This window comes from Dasypus novemcinctus, chromosome 24 (genome assembly GCF_030445035.2).
Source record: "Dasypus novemcinctus isolate mDasNov1 chromosome 24, mDasNov1.1.hap2, whole genome shotgun sequence".
NCBI lineage: Eukaryota > Metazoa > Chordata > Mammalia > Cingulata > Dasypodidae > Dasypus > Dasypus novemcinctus.
The window spans coordinates 47,028,354-47,043,187 of NC_080696.1; positions in this window are offsets into that span (position 1 = coordinate 47,028,354).

Here is a 14,834-nt window from a genome sequence, read left to right on the forward strand (position 1 = left end):
TTATTGACAGGATATATATGGTTGACAGGGAGTTATACAGGGCATATGCCCAGGGTATATGGTAATGTCTATATATACTCATAGTGGAAACAATTAATAACAACAGCTAGGGGGGTACTGGGCTCCTGGCCGAGGGGTCACTGTTGTGGGCCCTGGGAGAGCAGCGGCAATCCTCCAGGTGCAACGGCAAGAACCAGGAAGGAAGGAGGGCCCAACAGTGGGCTCTTGATACTAATGGCTACACTTTTGAGCCTATGCACCTGCAATAAGAACAAGGCCTAGAGTAGCATTGTGCCTGGGGGTTTCCTCCTGACAGCCTTCATGTTACTCAAATGTGGCCACTCTCACAGCCAAACACAGCGTGTAGATGTGATGCATTCCCCCCAGCGTGGGACACGACACCCGGGGATGAGCCTCCCTGGCACCGAGGGATCACTACCACATACCAGCTGAAGAAGCAACTAGAAAATGACCTTGAATTAAAGATTCAATGCGGAACAGCAGAATATACCTGTCTACATATAATAACATGACTTCGGGAAGCGGTTTGACCTAATGTAAGGGGGAAATGGAAAGGAGAAATGAGATTATAAGGCTGTGAGTCTCTAAAAAAGAGTCTGGAGGTTGTCAGAAGGAATACCCCTATGTACAACTGAACAGAGTCTAAGAGACAGATAAGGTAGATACAACCCCAGGTATTGGTTCTTTTGAGGGATAAAGAGACCCACGGGTTCTATGGTCATGGCAGAAGGGGTTCACTGCCATGACAGATGGCCCTTCTTTGGAGCTGGTGTTTCTGCGTGATGGAAATGGACTCAGAGGGGATCTCTTTTCACAAGACTTGCATGCTACTTTATTGGAATTGTAGTTGGTGCTGGGTTTAAGATATATGTAGGGGATTTGAATCTCTGGACTGATAATATGACACCCAGGCCCAGAGCCTCAACAGACTTCAGCTCCTACACTTTGACTTATTGGACTTACTCCACTCAGCTAACATCGAGTTGAAGAAGGTCAACCACCACAACATGGAGCCTAGAGTGTCTACAACTAGAAGCAGGAAGAGTGCATCCAGTACCCATGTGCAATCTAAGCCATCACTTGACATAGGTGTGCAATGGACACAACCAATCCAATGTCCACAGAGAAAATGTGGAATGGGTGTGGGAACGGTAGCCATAGGGGCTGCTGGGTGTGGGGAACGGGAGGAAGAGATGAGATGTGGAGGCGTTTTCGGGACGTGGAGTCGTCCTGGATAGTGCTTCACGGACAATTACGGGACACTGTAGATCCCCCCAGGGCCCACTGGATGGAACGTGAGAGAGTCTGGGCTATGATGTGGACCATTGACTATGGGGTGCAGTGATGCTCAGAGATGAACTTACCAGGTGCAATGGATGTATCACGATGATGGGAGAGAGTGTTGCTGTGGGGGGAGTGGGGGGCGGGGGCGGTGGGGTTGAATGGGACCTCATATATTTTTTTAATTGTAATTAAAAATAATAATAATAAATAAATATTAAAAAATAAATAAATAAATAAAGCTCTTTACCTATAAAAAAAAAAAGAAATAAAAAGTACTAGAAAGATGATGAAAGGAAAAAGAAAAATAAATAAGAAAGAAAAATTACTAATCTACAAAAGCTCATGTATAAGAATGTTTCTTTCAACAAAGTCCATAGTGACCAAAGAACTGGAAACAAAGCAAATGTCCATCAGTAAGGGTTCACCTGAATAGAGTGTGGAACATCCATGCCATGGCCATGGCCGTTGAAAGGAGCTCCTCCAGATAGCACAGAGGAATTTCACTGAAGATTGTTGAGGAAGAAAAGCAAGATATGGGAAAGGTCAGAAATCTGATAATCTGATCCTATTTTTTTGAAACAACCACACACATAACCTGTATATGATCCTACATGTAAGGAGAAAAAAATGGAAAAAAACATATATTAGATTGTTAACCCAATTTATGGGGAAAGGCTCTGTAGCAGTTTGATATGGCTATGAATTCCAGAAATAGATAATGGATTATGTTTGTAATCTGGTCTGTAGCCAGGCATGATCAAGTTATGATTAGGGCTTTGATTGGACCACGTCATTAGGGTATAAAAGGCATGGCAAAGGACAGAGTTGAGGGTTTCTGATGTTGGAGTTTTGATGTTGGAGTTTGATGCTGAAGTTTTAAGCTGGAGCCCCAGAAAGTCAGCACGTAGAGGAAACAGAAGCAAGCCCCAGGAAGAGAGGACCTGAGCCAGGAGAAGAACATAGAGGAATAGAGACGGCTCATTAGACATAACAGAAACCCCAGGTAGAGAGACAGAGCCATTCACCTGAGAGGCTACAGCTGACCTTGTGGAAAGAGACAAAGTCTAGAGAACTTCATAGTCTACAGCTGGCCTTGCGGAGAAAACAGAGGTGCTGCACCCAAAGGAACCCAGGAAGCCTGAGCCCTCGCAGACATCAGCAGCCATCCTGCTCCAACATGTGAAAATATGTTGACTTTGGTGAGGGAAGGAACTTATGCTTTATGGCCTGGTATCTGTAAGCTCCTACCCCAAATAAATACTCTTTATAAAAACCGACCAGTTTCTGGTATTTTGCATCAGCACCCCTTTGGCTAACACAGGCTCAGATTAGGGGTGGAGTGCTGATATGGAGTTAAGGTAGAGAGGGAACTGCATGATAAAAACAGTATGTATGTTATTCCATTTATGTTAAATTTCTGTGTGGACATAGTATGTGGTACAGAAGGAGATGCACAGGATGGGCACCAAAACATTAATAATGATTACCTCAGAGTGCCAGGATTCCAGGGGACTCTTATTTCCCTCTTTTAGTTAGAAGTAAAGGAGAAAAGAAGGGAGAGAGGGAGGGAGGAAGGAAAGGAGTGGTCTACATTGTTTCTACATTCTCCCCTGCCATTCCTTTCCCAAACCATTCCAACCCCTACTTATGCCAGGTCCTCATTTGATACCTTGCCAGCATTTCACCTCTTAGACCGCTGCATCCTTGACCTGCCTCCTGGATATTTTCTCTTCCATCAACTCCATGTCACCTTGCTCCCCACTTCTGCCTCTTTGGCCACCACTTCGTGGTCAACTCTGAGAACTCATCTTCCTCTTCCCACCCTTTAAATGTTGGTGCTCCTCTGGTTTTTGTCTTCAGACCTTTCCTTTCTCAATTTAATGGGCATCCATATGCTAATGTCCCCCAACTGCTTGCTTGAGCTTCAGATATCTAAAGATACATTGGTTCAGTCAGGCAGCTCTATCTGGATGTCCCACAACAGCAGACTCAGCATGGCCAAAACTAACCTCATCATCTTCCCCCCAAAACCCACTGCTTCTCCTCCTACAGTCCCATCTCCAAAAATGGCAGATACTATCATCCACCCAGCTGCTCAGGTCATAAGCTTTTGTATCATCTTTCATACTCTCTCTCTCCGCCCCCACATACAAGTACTTTCAATTCTACCTCCAGGGTGTCTATCAAATCCATCCTCTCGAATGCCCCTCTACTACCACTACCTTGGTTCAGGTACTATTCTTTGTACTCTAAATGACAGAAGCAGCCTGTTAATTCATCTTTCTGCCTCCAGCCTTGCCCATTGCCTCCCACTCACCCTCCATAGATGCCAAAGAGATCTTTCTAAACCACAAATCTGACCAAATCACTTCCCTACTTAAAACTTTTTGAGGGTTTCTCATTGCTCTTAAGACCAAGATCCAATGTTGAAACATGACATATTGGCTTAAGGATATGGTCAGCCTCCCCCAACGCATGTTCCCTCCATCCCCTTGCTTCTGATTTCACCCATACCTAAGGAAGAATAATTGCTATGGGTCAGGGTGAAGGACGAGGGACAATGAGCTAGTGTGCAGCACAGATTGAAGAGCTGGAGCATATTTGTCAGGGGTTAAGGTGTCTTTCCCTTCTTAGGAAACTCTACCTTCCAGGTGACTGAGGAAATAAGAGGTCTAGCTCTGCTTTCCCTGGGATAAGAGCTGACATCTGTCACCCCTCTGACTCTGTTGTTCTCATGAAATCAGGGCAATGGGTTGGTTAGAGGTTTACTGGCCACAGAGAACAAAAGCCTGGATTGGGAGATGGTTGAATAATGGACCCGTAAAATATACATCCATGTATATCCACCTGGAATGTCAGAATGTGGCTTGATTTTGAATAGGGTCTTCACAAAAAAATTTTTTTTCATTTTTAGGTATCAGGGTTGGAAATTGAACCTGGGACCTTGAATGTGGGAAACCAGCATGCTGAGCCACATCGGCTCCTTTGAGTTGGTTGTTTCATTTGCTTGTTGTTTTACTTGTATTTTTAGGAGGCACTGGAGATCGAACCCAGGACCTCCCATGTGGGAAGCAGGTGCTCACTTGCTTGAGCCACATCTGCTTCCCTGCAGATGTTTTTAAGGTAAGGATCTCAAGATGAGGTCATCCTGGATTAGAGTGGGCCTTAAACCCAATGACGAGTGTTCTTATAAGAGACAGAAAAGGAGCAGCATTGGGAAGAAGGCCTTGTAAAAGGAAGGCAGCGATTGGAGAGATGCTGCCACAAACCAGGAACAGCTGGAGCTACCAGCAACAAGGAGAGGCAAGGAAGGATTATCCTCCAAGGCCTTCAGAGGGAGCGTGGTCCGGCTGACAACTTGATTCTGGCTTCTGGGCTCCAGGTCTGTCAGGGAATCAATTCCTGATGTCTTAAGTGACCAAGTTTGTGGTCATTTGTTCCAGCCACCACAGGAAACTAATGCAGGAATGAAGTTGGCTTTTCTACCTCCATTTTAACTCCTGATGCCTTAACATTGGGGTTCAGGGACAAGACTAAAGGGTCCCTCCACACATACACGGCATGGCCTGGGGCACCCCTGTTTAAGTGTTTATTAAAATTGCCCTATACACCTTTCCCCTCAGTTCCAAACTCCCAACCCAGAAAATGAGCCTGGACAGACAGAGAAACTGAGGGAAGGAGAAGGGAGAATGTGAGGCTGTGGGCTGAACAGAGGGGTCCCTCGCCTTTGAGGCAGCCCATGAAGTGACCAAGCACTGCCTTTGGGGTTCACCTACACCCTCTAAATCCTGGCCCTGCAAGTTACTCACTGCGTAGCCTTGATCCTCTGCCTCCTCTTGTGTAAAAACGAGGAGACACGGGTGGGCCAAGCGGCGGGGACTACAGAGCCTGTGCCTACGAGGCTGGAGACGCTGATGCTTTCCAGAAGTGTCCCAGCTTGAAAGTTTCCTCAAGAACAGCAGTGGACTCTCTTTCTTTGAAACTTCCATATTTACATATAAATTGCTGCCTAATGGCTCTGCCCTCCTTTATCTTAGCTTCAGGTTCTAATGAGCTGGAAAAATGGTCCTGTGTGGGGAATAATGAAGCTTCTAGGCTGAGGAGGGAAGAGAGTGTTTCGTTCTCACTCGCTGTGCCGTGGGAAGCAAGCAAGGAAGGAGGGGGGCAAACATGGTGCCCCCTCCCCACAGGGGCACGAGTGCCAGTATCCCAGAGGAACGGGGAAAAACATTTTGTAACAGTTTGAAACGTGGTGGAAAATCAAGCATGAAAGAATACGAAATCCACTACACAATTTGTGAAAAGTGAGTCATGGTTCTATTTGTTCTGCCTGGTGTACACATCGCAAATTTTTCATCCAGCCTGAAACTAAAAACAAAGATGAACCAGGAGTGCCATCTAGGGTAAGATCTTTCACTACCTCAGCACTCAAATCCAGAGATGTGGATTTGGGTTTTTTGTTGTTTTGTTTTTTCTTCTGTAGACACTTGTGAGGGCGGATATTATAAAGTATATTCACACTGTGCTACATGCCAGACCCCTCTTAAAGCACTTTAAATACATCCTTTTATTTAATTCCCACAACCCCATGAGCTTGAGAGTCCCATTTTAGAGACTGCAGAAACAAAGACTTGTTCAGCTAAGTTAATTGCAGACTTGAGATTCAAGCCCAGACCTGATTCTAAACCCCGGGTGTGTCCACTAGAGCAGAAGTTTTTAACTGAGGTCTGTGGATAAAATTCAGGGGGTTCATAGGTGAAAAAAAATTACGTCTCTGTTTTTACCTACTTCTAACTGAAATTTAGCATTCCCTTCAAATCTGAATGTGGGCAAGAGATTTGTCACCAATAGAAGTCACAGATATTTTCATTCATATTACAGTTGTTGCCAATATCTCAAAATATCATTTATGTTCAACACTACTTCCAAATGACAGCGCTTCTAAACCCAGCACAAGATCTTATTTAAAGTGTTAATAAAGAAGCACCATAGTAGCCAGGTGGCCCCCAGTGATCTCCAACTCCTGGGATTCTTGTATAGCTTCTTCCCATATTGATGTGGTTGATCTGTGTAACCAATAAGATACTGCACATTTGACAGAATGTGACTTCCAAACCTAGGCCATTGTTTTAGTTTCCCAGCTGCTAAAACAAATACCATACAGTGAGTTGTCTTAAACAATGGAAATTGATTGGCTCATGGTTTCAGAAGCTAAAAGGCTTGCACCTGGGGTCAGAGTTTTCTGGCTGGTTGGCAATCTTTGGAGTTCTTTGGCTTTTCAGTCATATGGTAACGCATCTTCTCTCTTCTCTTCTGGGTTCTGTTCATTTCTCCCTTCTGGCTTCTCCCATGGCTCTTTCTGTGTCCAATTTCCTTTGTTGATAAGGACTGCAGACATATTGGATTAAGGCCCACCCTCATTCAGTCTGAGCACACCTTTACTAATAAGGTCTTCAAAGATTCTATTTACAAATGGGTTTACACCCACAGGACCAGGGGTTGGGACCTGAACATACCTTTTATGGGGGACAAAATTCAACCCCCAACAGTCATAAAATAAAACCTTACTATCTTAGAGCATCCAGTTAGCAGCCATCTTGGGAGAACACTGAAGCAGTAAGTGAGGATAAGGAAAATTCAGAGGGGACTTTGCCTCACTGAAGTTCTAAGGAAAGCCCCCAAATCCCCATCAAGCAACCAGGGAACGAAGAAATGGCAGCAGGTCTGCGGTATTGTTTTAGTTTGCTAAAAGCTCCCGGGAGCAATATACCAGAAAAGGGGTGGCTTTTATAATAGGAATTTATTAGGTTAAAAGCTTACAGTTCTAAGGCTGTGAAAATGTCCAAATCAAGACATCATCAGAGACACTCTCTCATCAAAGGTGAGCTGCTGGCAGATCCTGGACTCTACCCTGCGGCAAGATGCAATGCAATGGTGGCTCTCCAGTCTAGGTCTCTGCCTTCTACTCCAGGCTTACTTTTCCCCCAAGTTCAGCTGTAGGCCATCAGGTATATGACACATCTCTCCCCTCTCCCCTAGGCCTCATCTCTTTCATTCTCTTGGAGGACTCTTTCTGGGCCTCTGAGCTCCTTCCCTGCCTCACTTCCCCACCCTTCTGCTGGTGTTTCCTGGGATAACCTCCCATATAAACATCATGCACTTGAATCCTGTCTCAGGGCGTGATTCTAGAAGAACCCAAGCCAAAAGATATGTGTGTCCTTCCTTTCCTCGCCCTCTTCTCTGTAGAAACATGGAATGTTCTGTACCCACTTGGAAGTCTGAGCATACCCTTGAAGGAGAGACCCCTGACTCCCAGTGTTTTCCCAGGAGAAAAATCTTCAGGAAGGGTAATTGCCAACCATCGCTGCGAGGCCTGGATCTGAAATGGGCTCAGCTGTGTTTCCAAAATCTCTGTACTTTGAGTGGAAAAATAATTGGCAGATACCTTTCCCGGCCATTAATTCTTTACAGCCGACACTGAGCCCTTGGGGCAAAGACCGATTGTCTGCAGCTACTGCCAGCCTGGCCCTGAATTCAGAGCAGGCAGTGTTCTCTTACAGACAACCATGCTCCTCACCTGGTATATCTTACCCACCAGCTTCCAGAGCCTGAGAGGGGTCACAGAAGGCCATCAGTGGAGACTGAAGAAAACAAGAAATTGCCCTCAAACCAGAGGGGGTTTAGGGATTGAGGTGGCCATGAATTTAAAATCATGGAGAATAGGGCCTTTATTCAAGCTTTCTTTTTAGAAAATATTTCTCGAGCATCCATACTTTATACCCATGATCCCAATTAATAATTACAACCACCTTATGCAGTAGGTATCATTATCATGCCGACTTTACAGACGAAAAGGCTCAAAGAGGGAAGGGTCTTAGCCAAGGTCATATAGAGAATAAGTTGATTCAGATGGCCCCAGAGTTGTTTGACTCCAAAGACCATTCTCTTCCCTATGTCATAAATTGCTTTTCTGCCTTCAGCAAACACCTACTGTGTGCCAGCCCTATGCTGGGTCCAACAGAGAACAAAAAGAGTAAGAAAAATTTCTTCACTAGAGGAGAAAGAAATACAATCTCCCCCATTCTACCCATCCCATACACCAGAGGGCACATGGACATATTGTCTTTGGCAGCTTTTGCTCTACAGTGGGAGAGTTGAACAATGTAACAGAGCTCGACGACCCACAAAACCTAAAGGATTTACTGTCTGGCCCTTAACAGGAAATGTTTGTCAATCCCTGGTCTACACCATGCTAGACAATGAAGATGCATCAGCTTAGTTACTTCTTACCTCATCTCTAGGAGCCTTACCCTTTTATTATGTTCATTTCACAGATGAAGAATGAAACACAGAGACATGAGATAATTTGTCACACTGCTGGAAAGCTGTAACAGTGCATAATTCCAAAGTCTTCCACCCTCCCCTTTCACTGCTTCAAAAACAGTGGTGGGATAGACTACTGAGACACTCACATGACCCCATGTGACCCCACACCAGGAGTGAGCCATGGGGCCATGCCCCCAATCCGCTGGTGCACCAGGAGCGAGCCACAGGGCCATGCCCCCAGGCCCACCTCCTAACATCTGCCAGGCAGGTCCCAGAGCTGAACAGTCTGCCCCCCAGCTCCGCATGGGTGTTTTTCTCCAGCAGGCATCAGAAGACCTTTCATGTGGTAAACAGGCATTCATGTGCTAATCGGCAATCTGAGGCTGGTGTAATTATTTTCTGTTGATTTCATTATTAAACCTTTGTGGGAAGGGCAGAGCAACAACCACACAGGCTGGTATGCCAAGCAGGGGCTGGCAAAAGTTGGGAAGATGACAGGGTAGGAGCTGAAGTGTGTTGCATGACAAAAGTGGCCAGGGTCAGTTCCCAAGAAATCATACCTTAATTCATTCCTATCAAGGGAAAATACCATCAAAACAGACCTGCCAGGAGAGGCAAGCTGATATGCCCGTAGCAGATGCACTGTGCTGCTCCGTCCTCTCAGCCCTCACCTCTCCGTGCCAAAGTCCACTTGCTTGCTGTGAACACCTGGACTTCTCTGCCTGAGGGCTTGATTTCTAGTTGTGGGAGAACATTAGGCCACGGAGGCCAGTTTGAAGTGCCAGAGAGTTCATGCTTCTGGGAAGTTGGTAGATAAATACCCCAGCTTCCTCAGCTCTTGGGTGGGAAAAGGTACTCTTCCCTGGGTCTGAACGAGTGCTACGCTGCCTCCCAGAGTTCCCTGGGGTAATTAAGCGCCAGCTGCCTACAAGTGTAATCAGCTCAATAAAGCATCCTTTACTGACTTCCTTGCCTTGCCTGTCCCATATCCCCTCTTTCCTACTGATGTTTTCTGGAATCACCTCCCAAACAAATGACTTGCACTGACTCTTGTCTCAGGCCTGCTTCCAGAAGAACCCAAACAAAGACAAGCACCAAGGGCATCACAAACCATCTCACCTAATATTTCAGAGGTGGAGCAGGGGCTCCTAGAGGTTAAGCAACCAGAGTCCCATCCAGCCAGGGGTTAGCCAGGGCCAGAGCGTTCAAGAAAGCTTTCTGGGGGAGGGGACCTGAGCCTCTCCTTGACCACAGAGTGAAACTCTCCCAGACCCAGGCCCAACCCCAAACTTCCAGCTCTTTCTGCTCCATCTTTGGGACCCATCTCCCACATCACCATTCCCAGGGACCCTCCAACAGTGCAGACGGCTGTAATGGGAACAGCAGCTGCTCCCAGAATTGATCTGTCATGAAAGATGAAGAAACGAGAGGCTAGTTAGAGGACTTACAGTAACAAGTCCCTATGAGGGATCAACATGGCAAACTGAAAAACTGGCATAGTTGATATTTGCATTTATTAAATAAAAATAATAGGTAACTCTAGCTTAGGGTCTACTATGTCCTGGGCACTGTTCTAAATGCTTTCTATAAAATAAATTTTTTAAATTCTCACACAACTCTTTGAGATAGATACCTTTCCTTTCCCCATTTTACACAAAGAAACAGGCACAGAGAGGCTAAAGTAATTTGCCCATCACACAGAGTAGAGGTCGTGGGGCTGGAAAGAGGCCAAGCAATCTAGCTACAGAGAAAAGCTCTTTACCCTCCACACCATCGGGTGCCTGTGGAACAAAATGAAGAGTTCTACAGTGCCCTGCCTGCAGTACCTCACCACGGGGCCCAGTACCCCTGGAGGTCCCTGTTTTCACTCTCTAGTGGATATGTAGAAGGTGCAAGATCTGGCCAGGGCAAGGCAATGGAGGGGAGGCTTCGCCATAGCAATTTGGGGGAAAAAATTGTCCAAAAAACTTGATGACCTTCTTGGCTTTTTTTGTTCGTTTGTTTTTTAATCATCTCTATTGAGGTATAATTTACATACCAAAAAAACTTACCCATTTTAAGTATATCATTCAATGACAAAAGTTTAGTAAATAACACAATCATGATACTGAACGTTTCCCTCACTCCAAAAACTTCTTTCATGCCTTTTTGCTACCAATCAATCCCATTCCCTAATCACCAGCCCCTGGCAACCACTAATCTGTTTTCTATGCCTTTAGCTTTGCCTTTTCTACAATGCCATATAAATAGACTCATAGTATTAGCCTTTTGGATCTGTCATCTTCCACTTAGTACAATGCACTTGCGATTAATCCACATTGTTGCACGTATCCATAGTTTGTTTCTTTTTATTGCTCACAAAAGTATTCCATTTTGTGAATATACCAGAATTTGTTTATTTAGCACCTGTTGATGGACATTTGGGTTGTTTCCAGTTTGGGATTATTATAAATAGAGCTGCTATGAATATTCATGTAAAAGTTTTTCCTGGTTTGTGCTAAGCTTTTAGTTGACCTATTTTAATTATCAATTAATATATGAACACATTCTTTCTCTTATCAAAATGATAATGAAGTAGGGTAAAAAGCAAGATTTTCTTGCACTTGGCAGAGCTTCTCAAGTTTAATGTGCACACAGATCACCTGAGAATCTTGTTAAAATGCCTATTCTGATTCAGTGGAGCCTGGGGTAGAGCCCAAGATTCTGCATTTCTAAAAGCAGGTGCTTTTCTGAGGTGAGGGAGGAAGTGTTCACAGACTACTCATTGAGCCATGAAGCCAAGGCCAGTATTTCTCAAAGTGTTTGCCTGACCATCTGCAGCAGTCACCCAGGGGGATGTTGAGCACGCAGACTCCCAGGCCCTGCTCCGCGTGCCATGATGGATGGAACCCACAAACCTGTGCCTTTAAAACGATGCTCGTGCTAGTCTGAGGACCACTGCTTCTGGACTCTAGGTCTGCAAGGCCCGACTAGGACTGTCTTGTACGTGGTTATGTCCCCTGAGCCTAGCACAGGGCCCGGGCCATGCAAGGTGCTGTAAAAGGTCTTATTTCCCATATCCTAGGAGGCAGGTTCTGCACCCTGGGGACCAAGTGACAATTCTGCTCAGTTTCTCCTGTCCTATGACCTTAGAAGGCCACCATTCACTGCCAGAATAAGGGCTGTAGTGAAAAGTATGAGCTCCCCCAAGGCATTCAGGAACATACTTCAGCTTAAATTTGTATGAATAACAGCATATGGACTTTCTGGTGGGTAAAATGTCTGCAAGCTGCAGCTCCGTGCCAGATGGAAGAATAAAGACCCCCTTGTACCAGGTTCAGGGGAAGATCCTGGAGGGGAACCCAGCACTGCCTCTCATGAGATTCTGATAGGCCCAGGAGAGCACAGTTCTAGCTGGAGCACACTATGGGTTCTGGGAGCATTTGTCTTCAGGACCGTCAGATTTCCCCCATAGCCTCCCACACTTCACTTGACACATGGCCAGCTAGGATTTTCCCCCTCAGCACTTCTACCCCACGCAATGATCCTGAGCCTATTTGCCAAATCCAAGAGGTAGTGGATTTCCACTCTGCTTCTGTTCTAAAGACAAATACTGTTTGCTACAATGGGCTCTTCCAGGACCTTCTAGAGCTGAGGTTGGTTGCAAGCAGCAGGAGAGGTAGGGCTAAGCGAGATGAACAATACGGTTACAATGGCAGAGGAAGTGGTGAGGCAAACCTAGAAGGTCAGTTCTGAGGGCTATACCTGAAGAGGGCCACAAATGAGAGGTCAGCAGCCAGGGGGCAGGCTACCTTGAAACCAGGCCACGGGAAAGATATTTGTGGAAACTACGGACATTTAGCCAGAAGAAACCACAGAGGGTCTGAACGCTGCCCTCCCAAATACCTGAAAGATCCATCTGTAGGAAACAGATGTGGCTGTTTGCACAGCCACAGTGGCAGAACTAGGAGAAGTAGGTAGACAGTTGAAAGTGCCATGTTTACTCACGGTGAAAGATGTCCAACAATGGACTTGGCTACGTAGTTAGGTAGTGACGTCTCCATCAGGGATTTCTGGATGTATAAAGCACTTGAAGTCAGATTTGATTCAGAGACTTTCAAAACCTTTCTCTGAGGTTCACTGAAGCATGGATGAGGCAGTCCATGGAATTTATCAACCACTGCATTCACAGTGATGGCCACCTGGTGGCAATAGAGGCACACCTTCAGGAGCAATTAGGCGCCAACTGAAAACCTAACCGGAAAACAAATCAAAACCAAAAAAAAGACCTAAACAACTAATGATTCAGACAACTTGACATTCATAAGCAAAGATCAAATGAATAGAGTTTTAGTTCCCAGAAAGACCTGGATAAGTTGCTGTATTTGTTTTTTGAGAGACATTATCCTTTTTATTTTTTAAACTTTCCACTGAAGTACAACACACATACTGCCAAGTACACAAACCATCAACGTACAGTTTAATGAATTTTCACAAAGGGAACATACCTGTGTAACCAGAACCCAGATCACATAACAGACCATCACCAGCACCCCTTCAAACCCCTCTAGTCACCCCGCCTCCCCAGTCAGGTTAACCACCATCCTAACTTCTAACACCTTACATTAGTTTTGCTTGTTTTTGAATTCTGCATACACGGAATCATGAAGAAGGAACTCTTGTGTCTTGCTTCTCTACATCATTTGTGCAAGCCCTTGATGTTGCTGCATATATTTATGGTTCATTCTCATAGCTGTGTAGTAACATGTGATGGTATGAAGCTATATGGACCCCAGAAAAGTCATGTTCTTAAAGCTAATCCATTCCTGTAGCTGCAAACCTATTGCAGGTAGGATTTTTTTTTAGGTACCAGGGCCCGGCAACTGAATCCAGGAACTTGTATGTGGCACTCAACCAATGAGCCACATCAGCTCCCCTGAGTTGGTTTTATCATTTGTTTTGCTTGTTTGATTTTTGTTGTTTTTTTTAAGAGGCACCAGGGACCAAACGCAGAATCTCCCACATGAGAAGCAGGTTCTCAACCACTTGAGCCACACCTACTCCCAAGGATAGGATTTTTTTTAAAGATTCATTTTTTATTTATTTCTCTCCCCTTTCCCACCCCCAGCCCCACCAGTTGGCTGCTCTCTGTGTCCATTCGCTGTGTGTTCTTCTGTGTTCGTTTGTATTCTTGTCAGTGGCACTGGGAAACTATCTCTTTCTAATTGCGTCATCTTGCTGCATCAGCTCTCCATGTGTGTGGCACCATTCCTGGGCAGGCTACAATTTTTTCGCGTGGGGCAGCTCTCCTTACAGGGCGCACTCCTTGTACATGGGGCTCCCCTATGCAGGAGACACCCCTGTGTGGCACAGCACTCCTTGCACACATCAGCACTGCATTTGGGCCAGCTCTACATAGGTCAGGAGGCCCTTGGTTTGAACGCTGAACCTCCCATGTGGTAGGCAGATGCTCTATCAGGTGAGCCAAATCCGCTTCCCAAGGATAGGACTTTTTTACTGCAATAAGATGTGGCCCAAGGTGGGCCTTAATCCTCTTAATAGAATCTCTTATGAGAAAATGAAATTCATACAGAAAGAAAAAAGCCACAAAAGCAAGACGCTGAAGCAAAGAAACCCAGAAGAGAAGGGAGAGACCAGCAGATGCCGCCATGTGCCTAGCCATGTGACAGAGGCGTCCAGGATCGCTGGCAGCCTGTCTTCTGGGAGAAAGCATCATCTGATGCCACCTTGATTTGGACATTTTTTCTCAGCCTCAAAACTATAAGCTTGTAAGATAAGTCCCCATTGTAAAAGCCAACCCATGTCTGGTATATTGAGTCCAATAGCCCAGCAGACTAAAACATAGTATATGGTGTGAATACACCACAATTTATTTGTCCATTCTTCTGTTGATGGATATTTGGTTGGTTTCCAATTTGGGGGCCATTACATATAATGCAATAAATTTCTAGTACACATATTTTAGAGGGTATATGTACACAATTCTATTGGGTATAATAACATCATAGCTGGGTCGTAGCTGTACATGGTCAACTTTAGTACACACCACAAACACAGTTTTCCAACAACATATGAGAGTTCTCGTGGCCCCAAATTATGGTACCAAATTTATCTTATAATTCTGGAGGTCAGAAATCTAAACCCAAGGTCAGAAATCTAAAGTCACCAACTCTTGGCATTTTCTGTTCAGCTATGTTTTAATG